A 17368-nucleotide genomic window follows, 5' to 3' on the forward strand; every position below is an offset into this window, starting at 1 on the left:
TAAAGAAAGCTTTATTTTTGGTTGATAGTAGCCAGATTTCTAGGGAGGGAGTACCTCCGTTTTACAGAGGCCTTCTTAGGGTGTGGAGCATTATGAAGGTGTCCAGACGAACGTCAGCGGAGTCAGTGCATTGGCTGCTGGAGGAACCTCTGGTGTACGGGGCAAGACTGGATTGTACAACTGCAGCTGTTCCATATTTCTCCAAGATTCTGGTGAAGGGCAAAATCATCACCTTAAAACAGTTAATGGCCATGGCTGGGACCGCCTTAATGGATGGAAGAAGGGTGGCTGAACATTTGGGGGTGAGGTCGGAAAGGATTGTCGGACAACTGCTGGGAAGCTGCAGGAAGGCTCTGTCAGCAGAAGAGTGGGGTATGCTTAATAGTCACAAGAAGAATGTACAAGATGAAAACGTCTCATTTCCAAGACTAGGGATTACACCCAATATCCCAGAGTCAGAAAGAAAGGCGCTATTACTGGATTTGAGAGGGTTGGAAGAGGTGGGTTTGGATGAGGTGAATGGGAAAGACTTATACAGGGGGTGTGTCAAGGTTTTGAATAAAGATAAATTGAAAAATAGAAAAGACACTCCATGGAGGGTAAAATTGGGCATTGATGACAAGGTAAAGCCAGCATGGAGAGCACTGTACAAGCCACCGTTACAAAAGGGTACTGGGGATATGCAATGGAGGGTTTTGCATGGCATCATTGCAGTTAATGCTTTTGTATCTGTTATTAACTCAGATGTTGGAGATGGATGCCCTTTTTGTAATATAAGAGAAACAATTTTTCATTGTTTTATGGAGTGTGAGAGGATAAAACCTCTCTTGGAAATGCTGGAGTCTTTGTTTAAAGCTGTAGGGGAGATTTTCAATAACACTGTTTTTATTTTGGGGTTTCAATATAGTAAGCATCAGAAAAGAAAATGTCAACTGTTAAATTTTATTTTGGGACAAGCTAAGATGTCCATTTTTCTGAGTAGGAAACATAAGATAGAAACGGGATATGGGCAGGATGTAAGATGTGTTTTTAAAGGATTAGTGAAAGCAAGAATAAAAGTGGATTTTGAGTTCTTCTCAGCTGTAAAAGATCTCCCATTGTTTGAGGAGAAGTGGGTTTACGAAAGAGCGGTTTGTTTTGTGGAGGAGGGGAAACTATTTTTTGTTGATGAAATGAGTTGAATGTATATGTTCTTTTGTATTTTTATTTTATTTAGGAATTACATTTTTTTTCATTTCTGAAAAGGCAGTGTGCCATTATTTATGTTAACACTTGAGTATAAAATAAAGGTTTTATAAAAACTCAACTCAACTCTCTCTCTCTCTAGCTGAGACCTGGCTCTTGCTGACAATGTGTGTGAGTTCCAGACTCTCAGTCCGTGTTTCCAGTAGCTTCTCATCATTCTGGATGCCCTCCATGAACTCCTCCAGGGACAGCTCACCTGATATATACACGCACGCACGCACGCACGCACGCACGCACGCACGCACGCACCTTATTGATAGGCACATAGACCACATCTACATGAAAAGCATGAAAAGTGGCACTAATAAAATTGATATCAATCTTGTCAAACAACATGTTGGTAAAGTCCTCGGCTTACATCTCATAGTTTACTTCATTGATGGCACGGATAGAGTAGTATGAAAGCAGGAAAGGAAAGAGAGTTCAGAAATATGACTATGAAATATAATTCTCATATATAACCTGTAGGTGTCAGCCAAGACTACCAAATTGCCTGATAGACATTTATACATATATTATCTGACATAATACTGGTTATATTAGACAATATTATCATCACACAATATTATATTATCATCACACTGATGTGCGTTCACACATCTGATGACTCTCTACTGAGCCATCACACAGACAGAGGTGTGTTCAGTATGGCCCACTCTCACCTTCAAGATAAGGAGCAGCTCGTCACATTCGATGCAGCGACTCTGTCCACATCGTACAGTTTAAAGTACCAACGCAGCTTCTGCTGCACTCCTCCCTTCAGCACCAGACAGCGGTGCCACATACTTCATGAAGCCATCCTGCAGAACATCCAATGGAATAGCATTAATTTCAGTCTAAACAAACACTGTGGTTACTAATAACATCAATAAGACATGTAACATAAGTAACCATTATGATAGTGAAACCAGCTAATCTCACATAACTGTCAACATTTACATAAACATTAGGCCTACCCCTACAACTGACATTTACATAACCGATTCAGTTCCATTATAATGGAGGTCTTGGTCACACTCAAAATCAAGGCAATTGAGTTGAGCTTTTTAAATGACCAGAAAATGGCAGATATATTTGTTTCTTTTGGAAGCTCCTACAAAAGAAACAGTCATTTCGAAAGGCATAACTTTTTATAGATGATTTGTTAAGTGTGCAGCTGGAATGTGTCAAGTGCCATTTATAGATCTTTGCAGAGCATCATGTCTTCATTACATCATAATTAATTAACATTTCACTGCCGGTGCTACAATAGAATCCACCATAATAATAGCTCAGGCTTCCTTTCAGAGCATTCTTTCACTGAGTGTTTCTCAACAAGAGGTTAACTCTGTTTTAAGTGGAGGGTCACCAGTCAAACATAACCCTTCTTTGAGGCCCTGCAACAATAAAAGGATTTACACAGTGCTCAGCTATGCTCAAAGAGTTCAAGATGCAGACGTGCTGTAGTCCTAAAACAAGGCACGTACACACAACAAAGACTTCTATGATACAGATTAATTATATAATGTGGTTTTGTCCTGTACTAAGGTGACATCAATTTGGAGTTAATTACTGTTGCATTGATGATTAAATTAATTAGTGCTCGCTCTACATTGATGCCCATTAAAACAACATATTGTTGTCTTACACATTGTATCAGCACATGACAACTATTATTAAGAGGTGCTGTTATGCCAGTTATGATAGTGTAATGAAGGCATTTTTATATGTATTTGGTAAAGGAAATAGCATCTTTATGGTAAATACTGAAAGCATTTAGGACACTAAGGAACAATTACACTGTGGCAAATGTCTGGAGAAATGTCTACAGAATTTATCCTGTCATTTGCACTAATGGGTGGGCAGATTTTAAGCCCGTCTTTAATGCTGTTTCCTCATTGTGTCCAAGGTTAAATTATGCTATAAACTCCAAACCGAGTTTTACCTGCACACCTGAAAAGGTGCACCATTCTTTAGTTCTTGTTTAGTTGCATGGAGACAAATTACAATACAATCACTTAAACTTACACCGTGATCACTTAGTCCTAATAAAGATGAAAACACACGTTTTTTCTAAAAAGGCTCCAAAACATTTATCAATGGCTAATAGGTTCATATGTACTGTATATGGCAACTTTTCTGTCTTTAACATGATATACTATACTCTAGTCTAGATAAAATACTTGTGCTAAAGATAGAGGCTAGCACATGTGCCGAGCAAATGCACCGCTGGAACGCCGATTAAGGTGTTTACATGTTCTAATTATTACAAATATTGCTCAGAAAACCAGGTGTTTTAATCGGCCTATGTTTTCTTCAATTTTGACCATATGCCAATTAACATCAGCAGAGTAAGGTGTTTACATGACTATTGCATAATCTGCCTATTGCCATAATCAGTTTAATATATAATTATTTGTGTGCATGTAAACGTACTCAATGTGTCAGTTGAGTTTGGCTCCTCACATCCATACATTTTGGGGATTGTGAATGGATTTTCCCTAATATATTCTGATATCCATAGAATATATTATTACTTAATTCACATATTGCCCTGAGAACATAACTACTTTATACTTGCACCTGGTATAGTATTAAAGGGGTGTAATTGATTATCTGTTCTATAAGACATACAGTTGAAGTCGGAAGTTTACATACACTTAGGTTGGAGTCATTAAAACTCGTTTTTCAACCACTCCACAAATTTCTTGTTAACAAACTACAGTTTTGGCAAGTCGGTTAGGACATCTACCTTGTGCATGACACAAGTAATTTTTCCAACAATTGTTTACAGACAGGTATCACAATTCCAGTGGGTCAGGAGTTTACATACACTAAGTTGACTGTGCCTTTAAACAGCTTGGAAAATTCCAGAAAATGATGTCATGGCTTTAGAAGCTTCTGATAGGCTAATTGACATCATTTGAGTCAATTGGAGGTGTACCTGTGGATGTATTTCAAGGCCTACCTTCAAACGCAGTGCCTATTTGCTTGACATCATGGGAAAATCTAAAGAAATCAGCCAAGAAAAAAATGTGTAGACCTCCACAAGTCTGGTTCATCCTTGGGAGCAATTTCCAAATGCCTGAAGGTACCACGTTCATCTGTACAAACAATAGTACGCAAGTATAAACACCATGGGACCGCGTAGCCGTCATACCGCTCAGGAAGTGTCACGATCGTCGTATCGAGTAGACCAAGGCGCAGCGTGTTGAGCGAACATACTTTATTTAATTAAAAAGTGCACACACGAATAACAAAACAACAAACGATACCGTGACGTCCTAAGTCTAAACACAACCAACTGGAACAAGATCCCACCAACACTAAGGGAAAACCGACAGTTAAATATGGCTCCCAATCAGAGACAACCAGCCACAGCTGACACTCGTTGCCTCTGATTGGGAGTCACTCAGGCCAACATAGAAATAAACAAACAAACTAGAACTCCCAACATAGAACTTCAACACATAGAATGAACACACCCTGGCTCAACATATAGAGTCCCAGAGCCAGGGTGTGACAGTACCCCCCCCCTAAAGGCGCGGACTGCGACCGCGCCTCAACCAGAGCAAAACAGGGGAGGGCTGGGTGGGCATTCCTCCTCGGCGGCGGTTCTGGCTCCGGGCTTGCCCACCACCCTCCAATAATCCCCCCATAGCGCCCCTGGTCCGGTCTGGCCCCGCTGGCTGGAGCTGAACTGGACGTAGCAGGAGCGGTTAGCTTCAGCTCCGTTGTGGAGCAGTTGACCGGTACCTGATTAGGCACCGGTGACCCAGGCACGGGTTGTGCCGGACTGCCGACGCGCACCCCTGGCTTGGTGCGTGAGGCAGGAACGGACCGGACCGGGCTGACGATGCGCACCCCTGGCTTGGTGCGTGGAGCAGCAGCGGGCCGGACCGGGCTGACGATACGCACCCCTGGGTTGGTGCGTGGAGCAGCAACGGGCCGGACCGGGCTGACGATGCGCACCCCTGGCTTGGTGCGTGGAGCCGGAACGGGCCTCACCGGACTGACGACTCGCACCCCTGGCTTGGTGCGTGGAGCAGCAACGGGCCGGACCGGGCTGACGATGCGCACCCCTGGCTTGGTGCGTGGAGCCGGAACGGGCCTTACCGGGCTGACGACTCGCACCCCTGGCTTGGTGCGTGGAGCCGGAACGGGCTTTACCGGGCTGACGACTCGCACCCCTGGCTTGGTGCGTGGAGCAGCAACGGGCTTTACCAGGCTGACGACTCGCACCCCTGGCTTGGTGCGAGTAGCAGGAACGGGCTGGACCAGGCTGACGACTCGCACCCCTGGCTTGGTGCGAGTAGCAGGAACGTTCTGGACCAGGCTGACGACTCGCACCCCTGTCTTGGTGCGAGTGGCAGGAACAGGCCGGACCGGGCTGGCGACGCGCACCGTAGGCTTGGTGCGAGTGGCAGGAACAGGCCGGGCCGGGCTGGCGACGCACACCAAAGGCTTGGTGCGAGTGGCAGGAACAGGCCGGGCCGGGCTGGCGACGCACACCGTAGGTTTGGTGCGAGGGGCAGGAACAGGCCGGGCCGGGCTGGCGACGCGCACCGTAGGCTTGGTGCGAGGGGCAGGAACAGGCCGGGCCGGCGACGCACACCGTAGGCTTGGTGCGAGGGGCAGGAATAGGCCGGGCCGGGCTGGCGACGCACACCGTAGGCTTGGTGCGAGAGGCAGGAACAGGCCGGACCGGGCTGGCGACGCGCACCGTACACTTGGTGCGAGGGGCAGGAACAGGCCGGACCGTACTGGGGACACACACCACTGGCTCTACACCGGGATCTTGAACGGGCCGGACCGGACTGGTAACACACCCCAGTACCTCTCGCCGTGCCTCTAAACCTTCCTTCCCTTCCTTTACCAGTGACCCCCGTAACCTGGTGGCCTTCTGAATACGCCCCTTGTCTGCCTCCGTCAGCCCCGTCGTCCATGCCCTGTGCCCCCCCCTAAAAAATTTTTGGGGTTGCCTCTCGACCGTCCGACGACGACACTGATCACGCCGTTGCTCCTCTCTCCGTCGCGCCTCTACTGTCTCACTCCATGGCCGGCGATCCATCCCGGCCAGGATTTCCTCCCAGGTCCAGGACCCCTGCCCGTCCAAAATCTGCTCCCACGTCAAGGCTGCCTGCTCCTGGACACGCTGCTTGGTCCTGGTATGGTGGGATCTTCTGTCACGATCGTCGTATCGAGTAGACCAAGGCGCAGCGTGTTGAGCGAACATACTTTATTTAATTAAAGTGCACACACGAATAACAAAACAACAAACGATACCGTGACGTCCTAAGTCTAAACACAACCAACTGGAACAAGATCCCACCAACACTAAGGGAAAACCGACAGTTAAATATGGCTCCCAATCAGAGACAACCAGCCACAGCTGACACTCGTTGCCTCTGATTGGGAGTCACTCAGGCCAACATAGAAATAAACAAACTAGAACTCCCAACATAGAACTTCAACACATAGAATGAACACACCCTGGCTCAACATATAGAGTCCCAGAGCCAGGGTGTGACAGGAAGGAGACGTGTTCTGTCTCCTGGAGATGAATGTACTTTAGTGCGAAAAGTGCAGATCAATCCCAGAACAACAGCAAAGGACCTTGTGAAGATGCTGGAGGAAACAGGTACAAAAGTATCTATATCCACAGTAAAACGAGTCCTATATCGACATAACCTGAAAGGCCGCTCAGCAAGGAAGAAGCCACTGCTCCAAAACCGCCATAAAAAAGCCAGACTACGGTTTGCAACTGCACATGGGAACAAAGATCGTACTTTTTGGAGAATGTCCTCTGGTCTGATGAAACAAAAATAGAACTGTTTGGCCATAATGATCATTGTTATGTTTGGAGGAAAAAGGGGGTGCTTGCAAGCCGAAGAACACCATCCCAACCATGAAGCACAGGGGTAGGAGCATCATGCTGTGGGGGTGCTTTGCTGCAGGAGGGACTGGTGCACTTCACAAAATAGATGGCATCATGAGGAAGGAAAATTATGTGGATATATTGAAGCAACATCTCAAGACATCAGTCAGGAAGTTAAAGCTTGGTATCAAATGGGTCTTCCAAATGGACAATGACCCCAAGCATACTTCCAAAGTTGTGGCAAAATGGCTTAAGGACAACAAAGTCAAGGTATTGGAGTGGCCATCACAAAGCCCTGACCTTAATCCTATAGAAAATGTGTGGGCAGAACTGAAAAAGCGTGTGCGAGCAAGGAGGCCTACAAACCCGACTCAGTTACACCAGCTCTGTCAGGAGGGCCAGAATTCACCCAACTTATTGTGGGAAGCTTGTGGAAGGCTACCCGAAACGTTTGACCCAAGTTAAACAATTTAAAGGCAATGCTACCAAATACTAATTGAGTGTATGTAAACTTCTGACCCACTGGGAATGTGATGAAAGAAATCAAAGCTGAAATAAATGATTCTCTCTACTATTATTCTGACATTTCACATTCTTAAAATAAAGCCAACATTGCAATGGCATAAAGCACAGATTCCGGCTACCCAGCCCTTTAATCTGCAAATGGTCACTGGCTGATGACTACTGGAGAATGGCAAAGAAGACTTGAGAATTCCCGGCCATCTAGATGTGTGAAAGTTATAAGGTAATGATCCATCATGTATCAATTGACCAATTCGGCACATTTGGGCAGAGTTGATACAAAATAGTTAAGAGGTTAAACAAGTGAACCTTAAGAGGTTAAACAAGTGAAATGGCCTACATGTCATCAATTATCATCAAAATTACGCAGTGGCCCATCTTGGTGCAATTTTGAGTAATGGCAACCATTTCCCCCCTTATCCTATATATAGCGGTAAAAACTAGATCTATCAATTATTTTCATGTGTGATGTCATATTGATGATAAAAAATAACAATGAAAACCCAATACATTATGCAAAGACTGGTATAAACTATGAATATTAGTGATAGAGAAGAGTCATCCTACATCACTCATATCAAATGTTTCAAACATGGTCTCGGAACAGGTGTTTGAAGCTTTCGATTGATTTTTCAGGCCGATTTCGTAAAAGGTGAGCTGTCCAGATGGGCATTCCGTCATAAATGTCCTGTACCACTGATAACTCACAGGCACCAATTCTTCAATAGAGAAGTCGTTGTTATTCCCCATAATTGTATCGCTTGCAAACTATATACTATGCAATTATCTAAATAAAATGTCAGTGTGTGAACCCATCCAGCGAAAGTTTACAGTCAAACAACGGTTTGTAACTAAAGGGATGCTGAGAGCCCCTCATCAGCCAATCAGAACTTTGTGGGTCTGTGACAATGAACTAACCCCCTCGCTAATCCACTTGCTTGTCAACCACATAAGCAATGATTGACAGATAGACAAAACAGACTTTAGGATAGGTCATGCTGTCTGCTACTGCTTAACACTTATACCATGGAAATTGATCAGCTAGCAGTGTGGGGATCCCAGATCCTCAAGAAGTTCTACAGCTGCACCATCGAGAGCATCCTGACCGGTTGCATCACCGCCTGGTATGGCAACTGCTCGGTATCCGACCGTAGGGCGCTGCAGAGGGTGGTGCGTACAGCCCAGTACATCACTGGGGCCGAGCTTCCTGCCATCCGGGACCTACAAGGTGGTGTCAGAGGAAGGCTCAAGAAGTTGTCGAGGACTCCAGTCACCCAAGTCATAGACTGTTCTCTCTGCTACCGCATGGCAAGTGGTACTGGAGCGCCAAGTCTGGGTCCAGGGGGCACCTTGGCAGCTTCTGCCCTTAAGCCATACGATTGCTGAACAGTTGGTCAGGTGCCCCCCCCCCCCCCCAAATGATGTGTTATAGTTTTGCAAACGGTTGCTATAGTTCAGGTATTGCATTACCTGTATTCAGCTTTTGAAATAACAATAACAAAATGATTAACTCGCTAGCCAGCTTGCATGCTCTCTGTTCTCCCACTCTGGTCTCCAACTTAAGCCACCCTCCCCTTAGTTCATTGAACCAACATTTCTTAAACCAAATAGCACTACCATAACATACTTGACTGATTACATATGTCCTGAAACCTAGACTAAGTAAGAGTTGGTTTACTGTGTCATGATACTGACAAGCAAACTGAATAATAGTACAATTTTGCCATATAAATGTGTTGGATGCTGCACTGGATCGAATCAAGGCGCTAGAACTAGAAGTCCAACAGCTCTCTGTTCACCATCTCCAGCTCCAAAGATTCTGTGCACCCGATGAGGACTTCAGGTTCTATACCCGGTTCCACTCAGAGAAGGTCTTCATGGTGTTCTGGGAGTCCATTGCCTCCTCTGCCTCCAGGTTAATCTACTGGTCCAAGGCCCAGAAGGCTGGAATGGGAAGCGCAACACCAAGCCCCAACAGGAAGCTGCCACTCATTGACAAGTTTTTTCTTTACTGCTGTCGAGTAGCAGCTGGGCTGAAGGAGAAGGTGTTGGTGGACATCTTTGGCATGAGTGTCCCTACAGTGAGCTGCATTATAATAACCTGGACCAACTACCTATATATTGTCTTGGGCTCTGTGCCCATTTGGATGTCCAGGGAGCAGGTGCAGGCAACCATGCCTGACAAGTTCAAGGTGTTCTGTCCAGAGGTCCGAGTTATCCTGGACTGCACAGAGCTGAGATGTGCCAACCCCTCCTCTCTGACATTACAGTCGGAGACCTTTTCATCTTTCAAAAACCACACCACCTTTAAGGGCCTGATTTGGATTGCACCTTGAGGAGCCATCACCTTTGTATCCAAGCTTTTCACTGGGTCCATGTCTGATCAGGAGATCACGCATCGCTCTGGAATCCTCAAGCTGTTTGAGCCTGGTGATGGATGAATGGCAGACAAGCGATACGTCATAGATAGGATGCTGTCAGATGTGGGGGCAACGCTCATCATTCCCCCATTCAAAAGAGCAACTCTGCTAACACGGAAGGACACCGAGTGAACGCAAGCCATTGCACGTCTGAGAGTGCTAGTGGAGAGAGCCATTAGGATGGTGAATGAGTACCATATCTGGGACACGATTATCCCACTCACTCTGGCAGGCTCTGTCAATCAACTGTGGACGAACTGCCGCTTAATGGTGAACTACCAGGGCCCTCTGGATCTCAAGGGTGATAAGCCAGTGTATAAACATGCTCAAGCACGGCAGTGCACACACAATACAAATCAATGATTGATTTAAGTTCAATTAATTAGGTAATTATAAATAACCACTTTATACCTACATGTAGATCACCCTTTGGAGTCACCCTCAAAATTAAAGTGGAAAGCCACACTACAAGCTGATCCAACTTTGATGTAATGTCCTTAAAACAAGTCAAAATGAGGCTCAGTAGTGTGTGTGGCCTCCACGTGCCTGTATGACCTCCCTACAATGCCTGGGCATGCTCCTGATGAGGTGGCGGATGGTCTCCTGAGGGATCTCCTCCCAGACCTGGACTAAAGCATCCGCCAACTCCTGGACAGTATGTGGTGCAACGTGGCGTTAGTGGATGGAGCGAGACATGATGTCCCAGATGTGCTCAATTGGATTCAGGTCTGGGGAACGGGCGGGCCAGTCCATAGCATCAATGCCTTCCTCTTGCAGGAACTGCTGACACACTCCAGCCACATGAGGTCTAGCATTGTCTTGCATTAGGAGGAACCCAGGGCCAACCGCACCAGCATATGGTCTCACAAGGGGTCTGAGGATCTCATCTCGGTACCTAATGGCAGTCAGGCTACCTCTGGCGAGCACATGGAGGGCAGTGCGGCCCCCCAAAGAAATGCCACCCCACACCATGACTGACCCACCGCCAAACCGGTCATGCTGGAGGATGTTGCAGGCAGCAGAACGTTCTCCACGGCGTCTCCAGACTGTCACGTCTGTCACATGTGCTCAGTGTGAACCTGCTTTCATCTGTGAAGAGCACAGGGCGCCAGTGGCGAATTTGCCAATCTTGGTGTTCTCTGGCAAATGCCAAACGTCCTGCACGGTGTTGGGCTGTAAGCCCAACCCCCACCTGTGGACGTCGGGCCCTCATACCCCCCTCATGGAGTCTGTTTCTGACCGTTTGAGCAGACACATGCACATTTGTGGCCTGCTGGAGGTCATTTTGCAGGGCTCTGGCAGTGCCCCTCCTGCTCCTCCTTGCACAAAGGCGGAGGTAGCGGTCCTGCTGCTGGGTTGTTGCCCTCCTACGGCCTCCTCCACGTCTCCTGATGTACTGGCCTGTCTCCTGGTAGCGTCTCCATGCTCTGGACACTACGCTGACAGACACAGCAAACTTCTTGCCGCAGCTCGCATTGATGTGCCATCCTGGATGAGCTGCACTACCTGAGCCACTTGTGTGGGTTGTAGACTCCGTCTCATGCTACCACTAGAGTGAAAGCACCGCCAGCATTCAAAAGTGACCAAAACATCAGCCAGGAAGCATAGGAACTGAGAAGTGGTCTGTGGTCACCACCTGCAGAACCACTTCTTTATTGGGGGTGTCTTGCTAATTGACAATAATTACCACCTATTGTCTATTCCATTTGCACAACAGCATGTGAAATGTATTGTCAATCAGTGTTGCTTCCTAAGTGGACAGTTTGATTTCACAGAAGTGTGATTGACTTGGAGTTACATTGTGTTGTTTAAGTGTTCCCTTTATTTTTTTGAGCAGTGTATGTACATTGCCTTGGGCAACAATGTTACAGTGCCCTGCCAAGTGGGATTGGCTCACCTGCTACATTACATCTTAAGGTACACATCCATGTAGGTGTAGAAGAAGAAGAGGTCAAGTTTATCTCATCTCTGCTATCAAAGCATCATCTCTCAATTCTCTCTACTGTAATATCACTTCTAGTGTTTGTAATGAAGTCGCACCAATCTAAACCAGTTACAGCCGGTTGGCCCTGGACTTCCCAGTGATATTTGTGGCTGTGTTTGAGCTTGGCCTGGCCATTGACAAACTTAATGTGCTTCACATCAGTTACACTCAACATCAGGGCACTTGATCTCAGCTAGCCCGAAGGGTGGACCTGCAGAAGGGTCATAAACTTTCCCATCAGGGCATGCCCCAAGATGGTGTGCATCATAAATCATTCAGAGTAGTTCTGTAGAACCTCTGGCTCAAGCTCAAGACCCTTTCTCATAGCTTCGGTTTGGCGCTCACCTTTAAGCATTCTCATGGCTAGGGCATGGCTAGATGACTCCCCACGCACGTGGCATGCCTCCCTAAACCAGCTAGCAGTCACATGTGGTTTCCTAATTTCCTTCCATAGTGGACGGGCAGACTGCTCGACTGTGCCATTCTCAATAGCAGATGACAATGCTGGTGACACCTTTAAGCTCTCCATGTGGTAAAACTGAGTGCAAGTAGGGACATGGTTTAAATTACTGTGCAATTGACTTTCTTTTACTGGGAGTTGGGGGAATGCAGGAGCATCTGGATGCTTTAGAATCTCTGTTGACAGTAGGGGGACACTGACATGACAGCACTGACCTGCGGGGCACTGGACCAAATCTAGAGTCAGCCAGAGTAATTTCTTCCAATCCATGCAGCACCTTGGCAATGGCAGGCTGTGGTCTCATGCTCCTCAAACTTGGTCCAGCAGACAGCACCGTCATGTCAGGAAGGGTCCCAGAAACACATAAAAAAGAAGCATAGACAAGAAATGAATGTCAGCCAAGATTGTAAAACTTTAGTCCAATACATTTCAACACATGAGTGAAGACAACGTGGGAGTATAATGGGGACAGCCTGGGAATGCCAACTTGTTTAAAGACAATTGTAACTCACCAGGGAATGCTTGGTCAAGAGTGGATTTTATGCCACTCCTGCCTGATGTCCTTGGCTTCCTCACAACCATTTCATCAGTGGGCTCTGGTCGAATCCTCTGGTTAAAAATAATAATACAAAAAGATTCAGGATGAATGTAGAACGATGTGTAGTAATATGAGTTTACAAAAATGCAAAATGTGTCTTCTCTATGACAATATGAAAAGTTATTTCAATTTAAAAACTCACCGAGTCCTTGGCCTGTGCCACGACTGCAGTACCCCTGTGCAAGGCAATGGTGGTGGCACGGTCTTCAACCCCATTGTGGTGTAATGTGCAGTCTGGAAGAGTAGAGCCACCAGATGATTGCACAAAGCTCTCCCAGCTGCACATGAACAGAAGTGGTTTACGATGACGGGCTCGGGTGCTTGTAATGTGATCTAAAGAACATGTAGGGAAAATAATTAGCATATACACTGTTCTTGATCATCTTGATCTTCTGCGGCAAAAAGCTCATGATTCCTTCTCTTCAATTCTCACATTAAAATGTAACTGACCAGCTGTAATAAAAGTTTACTATACTAAATTGTAATGTTATCCAGCTTCAGATCAGTAATAACAAAGGAACTAGGCCTACTGCATGTCCAAGGACATGAGAACAGATACATCCGAGTTTGATTATTTTGAACATATGAACAAAATACAGGTAAACTGCATCCGCAGCAACACTAAGCACTAAACTGCCTATCATATCTCGTAACGTGATAATGGGGCTCCTCATTCTTCCTCATTGACACCTTGCCCCTACTACCACTGCCTCCTCCTGGTCTACGATGTTTGACACTGCACATTCACAAGAACAGAGCAAGAAAGAAGAATGTTGACAACATTCAATTGATGTATGCTAGTAAGTTACCATTGCTACTCTTAACGTTACTGAGATAGGTCTAGCTAGCTAGCGAGCTAAGTTGCTAGCTAGAAACAAATAATAGATTACAGTGGCTGGACAAATAGTTAACGTTAATTAGTTAGCTAGCTAAATCTGACAAATATAGAGGGCTGACGTTGCAGTTGACGTACGACGCCTCCTGGTGGTCATGTTGCATTAATTATTCCAGCCAAGTGGCTACCCCAAACTGAATGATAACAGCAAAGATGTTTTAATTCTGTGATAACAGTGCCTAAAACTAGTTGATTCATCACCACGGTCATTTTCTGTGGAGTATGACAAAAGTGCCCCCTTAAGACGTATGAATATATAAAATATAATTTGGAACCTGTAAAAGACTATTGTTTATGATATTGTAAACATACTGTACTTTAATAATAGGCTATATTGTTGTATGGGTGAAATGAAAAGTATTTTGTAATTGCTGCTTGGCCTAGCCCCATTGAATATAAAGTATTTCTTATAGATTGAATTCCATTCAATCCAAGATGGCGTAGCAGTGCGGTCATGTATTCTGTTGTGTACTCGTGTAAATAGCCTTTTTTTTTTTTTCGTATATATTTCTCTCTCACTTTCCATCCTTTAACTAAATATACTTTCCTGCAACCCGCCTCACCCAATATGGAACGGATTCTATTATTTCTTTATACCTTTTATCAAGAACCTACAGCTGAAACTAGCCAGCTAACTAGCTACTTGCTATTAGCCACCGTTAGCAGTCTTCACCACTGTCCGTGGACTGCACTACCTACCAGCCAGCTCTAGCCTGGACAATTATCGGCCAGTCTGCACAGCGTGCTATCGACCCAGAGCATATCAGATTTTCTGCCGAAATCACTGAATCACTGGACCTTGCCAAAACTATAGTTTGTTAACAAGAAATGTGTGGAGTGATTGAAAAACGAGTTTTAATGACTCCAACCTAAGTGTATGTAAACTTCCGACTGTAGTTAAGATACAGTACATTTGACATTTTCGATAGGGGTGTCCAACTGTTGCCAGACAACATTAGTCTTCTACATAATACAGAATACTTCAGTGAGACGACTGACCAGCCCAGTATTTCAGTAAGCCTTTTAAGTGTTTGTGTTATTGGTCTGTCTCCCCCACAAATTCCCCTCTCTCAAGCTCCTCTCACACAGCCCTAAGTGATCCATTCAACTGTAAGTCTACAACAGTTGTTGAGTTACCTGAGACCTCTTTAAGGCTCCTCCATCTGGTGTCAGCTCCATCATGGTGGCTGAATGGTGACTGGACTGAGCAGAGACTGTGATGGGCGTCTAGCCTCAACTTCCCCTTCTTCTTTCCCCCACAAACAGAGACTGCCTCCTGGTGGCCCTGCCTAGAGCTAATGAGGCCTCAGAGTCAACCTCCAAAGGACTTGTTGATGTTGGGCCTATGACATCACAATGCAGTGTGGTGGCATCATCACAGACATCTAGATACCTTGGCATCAATCCAACTCCCTTTGTGCATAGAATTAGTATGACTATAATTGACTAATCATTCCCTATTTATATGGCCACAATGTCCCATACATTGAGTCAAACCACAATCCACTCTCTGTGGCCAAGTTTAAACTCCCCTGCTGTGATAGTGCTTAGTTTAATCACTGGAGATGATAATTTATAGGCATATTAAATCAATGTCAGTCAGACTTTTAATGTTTTGGTCACCAGATACTAATTCACTAATGAGTAATCAGTAAGCTGGCTCATTCACATTTTTTACATGTCAGGAGGACACTTATAAAACAATCAGGGAATAAATAATCAGTAAGAATGCAGGAGTTATGCAGAAGTCATCACACCATATCACAAACTCCCTTCTGTCATCACAGATAGGGATGTAGTGTGTTATGACCAATATAAACAGGCTTTATAGGTGCAGCAAATTGTAACCATAACACATATATTTTAATAACTATACTGTACTGCAATCTGTCAGAATCTGATTTATAGAATCTGACTTTATTATAGGCATCAATCTGTCATATTGTTTGGCTTTATTTTGTTTCTAGGAACATGTCCTTTGCATTGAGCAGTGGAGGAAAATGTGCTAAATAAACAGTAAATTAAAGTACAGAGAAAAATGACTTAAGTAGTACTTCAAAGTATTTTTACTTAGTTACTTTACACCACTAGCATTGAGTAATTAAAAGCAAGTCCAGAAACATCCAAAGCACTCTTGCCATGCACTACTGCTGGTGCTGCAGCTGATCCAGTGTTTCATGTCTTCCTGGATAAACTACACATAGTTGTGCTCTCAAAGCCGGGGGAGCATGGGTAGAGCCTTCCAGCACATTCTAAAAATGTTCTCAGCATCGGTCGATATGGTGACTTCCCATTGCGGACATAGAAACAGGACATACCAGTCCAGTACCTGTCTCCAAGGCAACCATAAGAAGGTACTGCAGACAGTCCCTACTAATTGACTTCACTGTCTCACAAGAGAGATTAAGTTTACCTAGAGGGCAACAAAAAAAAGTGTGTTTCTGCACATTCCTGAGATTCCTCTCAGGAGTCTTACAAGAAGGGTTGCAAAGGGAGGGTATATGGTGCCACCACCATTGCCCTAAGTTTACCAGTAAACTACCAGAACTTTGGAAACGCTCTAGGGTTTTGGGGGAATTTTATCAGATGACATCTAGTGGCCTATTTGGGTACTTCAGATTATCACAGGTGTCTGTAATTATCTCTGGCCCTCTGTGTGGCCTCATCATATGTCAAATATAATAATCAAATAAAATGGGTTTAAAATAAACAATATAATGATAAAGCTGTAAAACATTATCCTAAATATAAACCATCAACTTAGTGAATAACATTTGTGTGAAATATGAGGGTTTCAGCATGAAATATCAGTTATATATGTTTTTTACACACTTTTATTTATTTTACTATGTCAGTATGTCTTTGTTGTAAATGTTTTAGCGCCAAACTGGTGGCAGTTGTGCAAAAAGTCAATTGTTGGAAGAGTTGCAGAGTTAATTGAAAATATTGCCATTATTGATTAGATGCTTTTTTCATTAATTAGGCTATTTTATCTTGAACAATATGTTCTATCCACTCGGAATTCATGGTCAAAATATACAGTGAGGGAAAAAAGTATTTGATCCCCTGCTGATTTTGTACGTTTGCCCACTGACAAAGACATGATCAGTCTATAATTTTAATGGTAGGTTTATTTGAACAGTGAGAGACAGAATAACAACAACAAAAAAACAGAAAAACGCATGTCAAAAATGTTATAAATTGATTTGCATTTTAATGAGGGAAATAAGTATTTGACCCCCCTGCAAAACATGACTTAGTACTTGGTGGCAAAACCCTTGCTGGCAATCACAGAGGTCAGACGTTTCTTGTAGTTGGCCACCAGGTTTGCACACATCTCAGGAGGGATTTTGTCCCACTCCTCTTTGCAGATCTTCTCCAAGTCAA

General features: G+C 44.8%; 1 long non-coding RNA gene and 1 pseudogene across 2 annotated transcripts; both read right to left on the bottom strand.

Moving 5' to 3' along the window:
• Window positions 1–1245: 1245 nt before the first annotated feature.
• Window positions 1246–9503, bottom strand: LOC311138800 (guanylyl cyclase-activating protein 1-like; annotated as a pseudogene). Its single transcript has 4 exons — window positions 9477–9503; window positions 1908–2045; window positions 1548–1638; window positions 1246–1441 (listed from the first exon to the last, which is right to left on the bottom strand). The product of its transcript is annotated as a guanylyl cyclase-activating protein 1-like (transcript).
• A 2125-nt stretch (window positions 9504–11628) lies between these two features.
• Window positions 11629–15891, bottom strand: LOC311137946. Its single transcript, XR_014613998.1, has 4 exons — window positions 15119–15891; window positions 13229–13419; window positions 13001–13097; window positions 11629–12802 (listed from the first exon to the last, which is right to left on the bottom strand). It is a non-coding gene; the product is annotated as an uncharacterized lncRNA (long non-coding RNA).
• Between the last annotated feature and the right edge of the window lie 1477 nt (window positions 15892–17368).

The sequence above is a fragment of the Coregonus lavaretus genome, assembly GCF_964263955.1.
Source record: "Coregonus lavaretus genome assembly, chromosome: 12".
In the NCBI taxonomy this organism is placed as follows: domain Eukaryota; kingdom Metazoa; phylum Chordata; class Actinopteri; order Salmoniformes; family Salmonidae; genus Coregonus; species Coregonus lavaretus.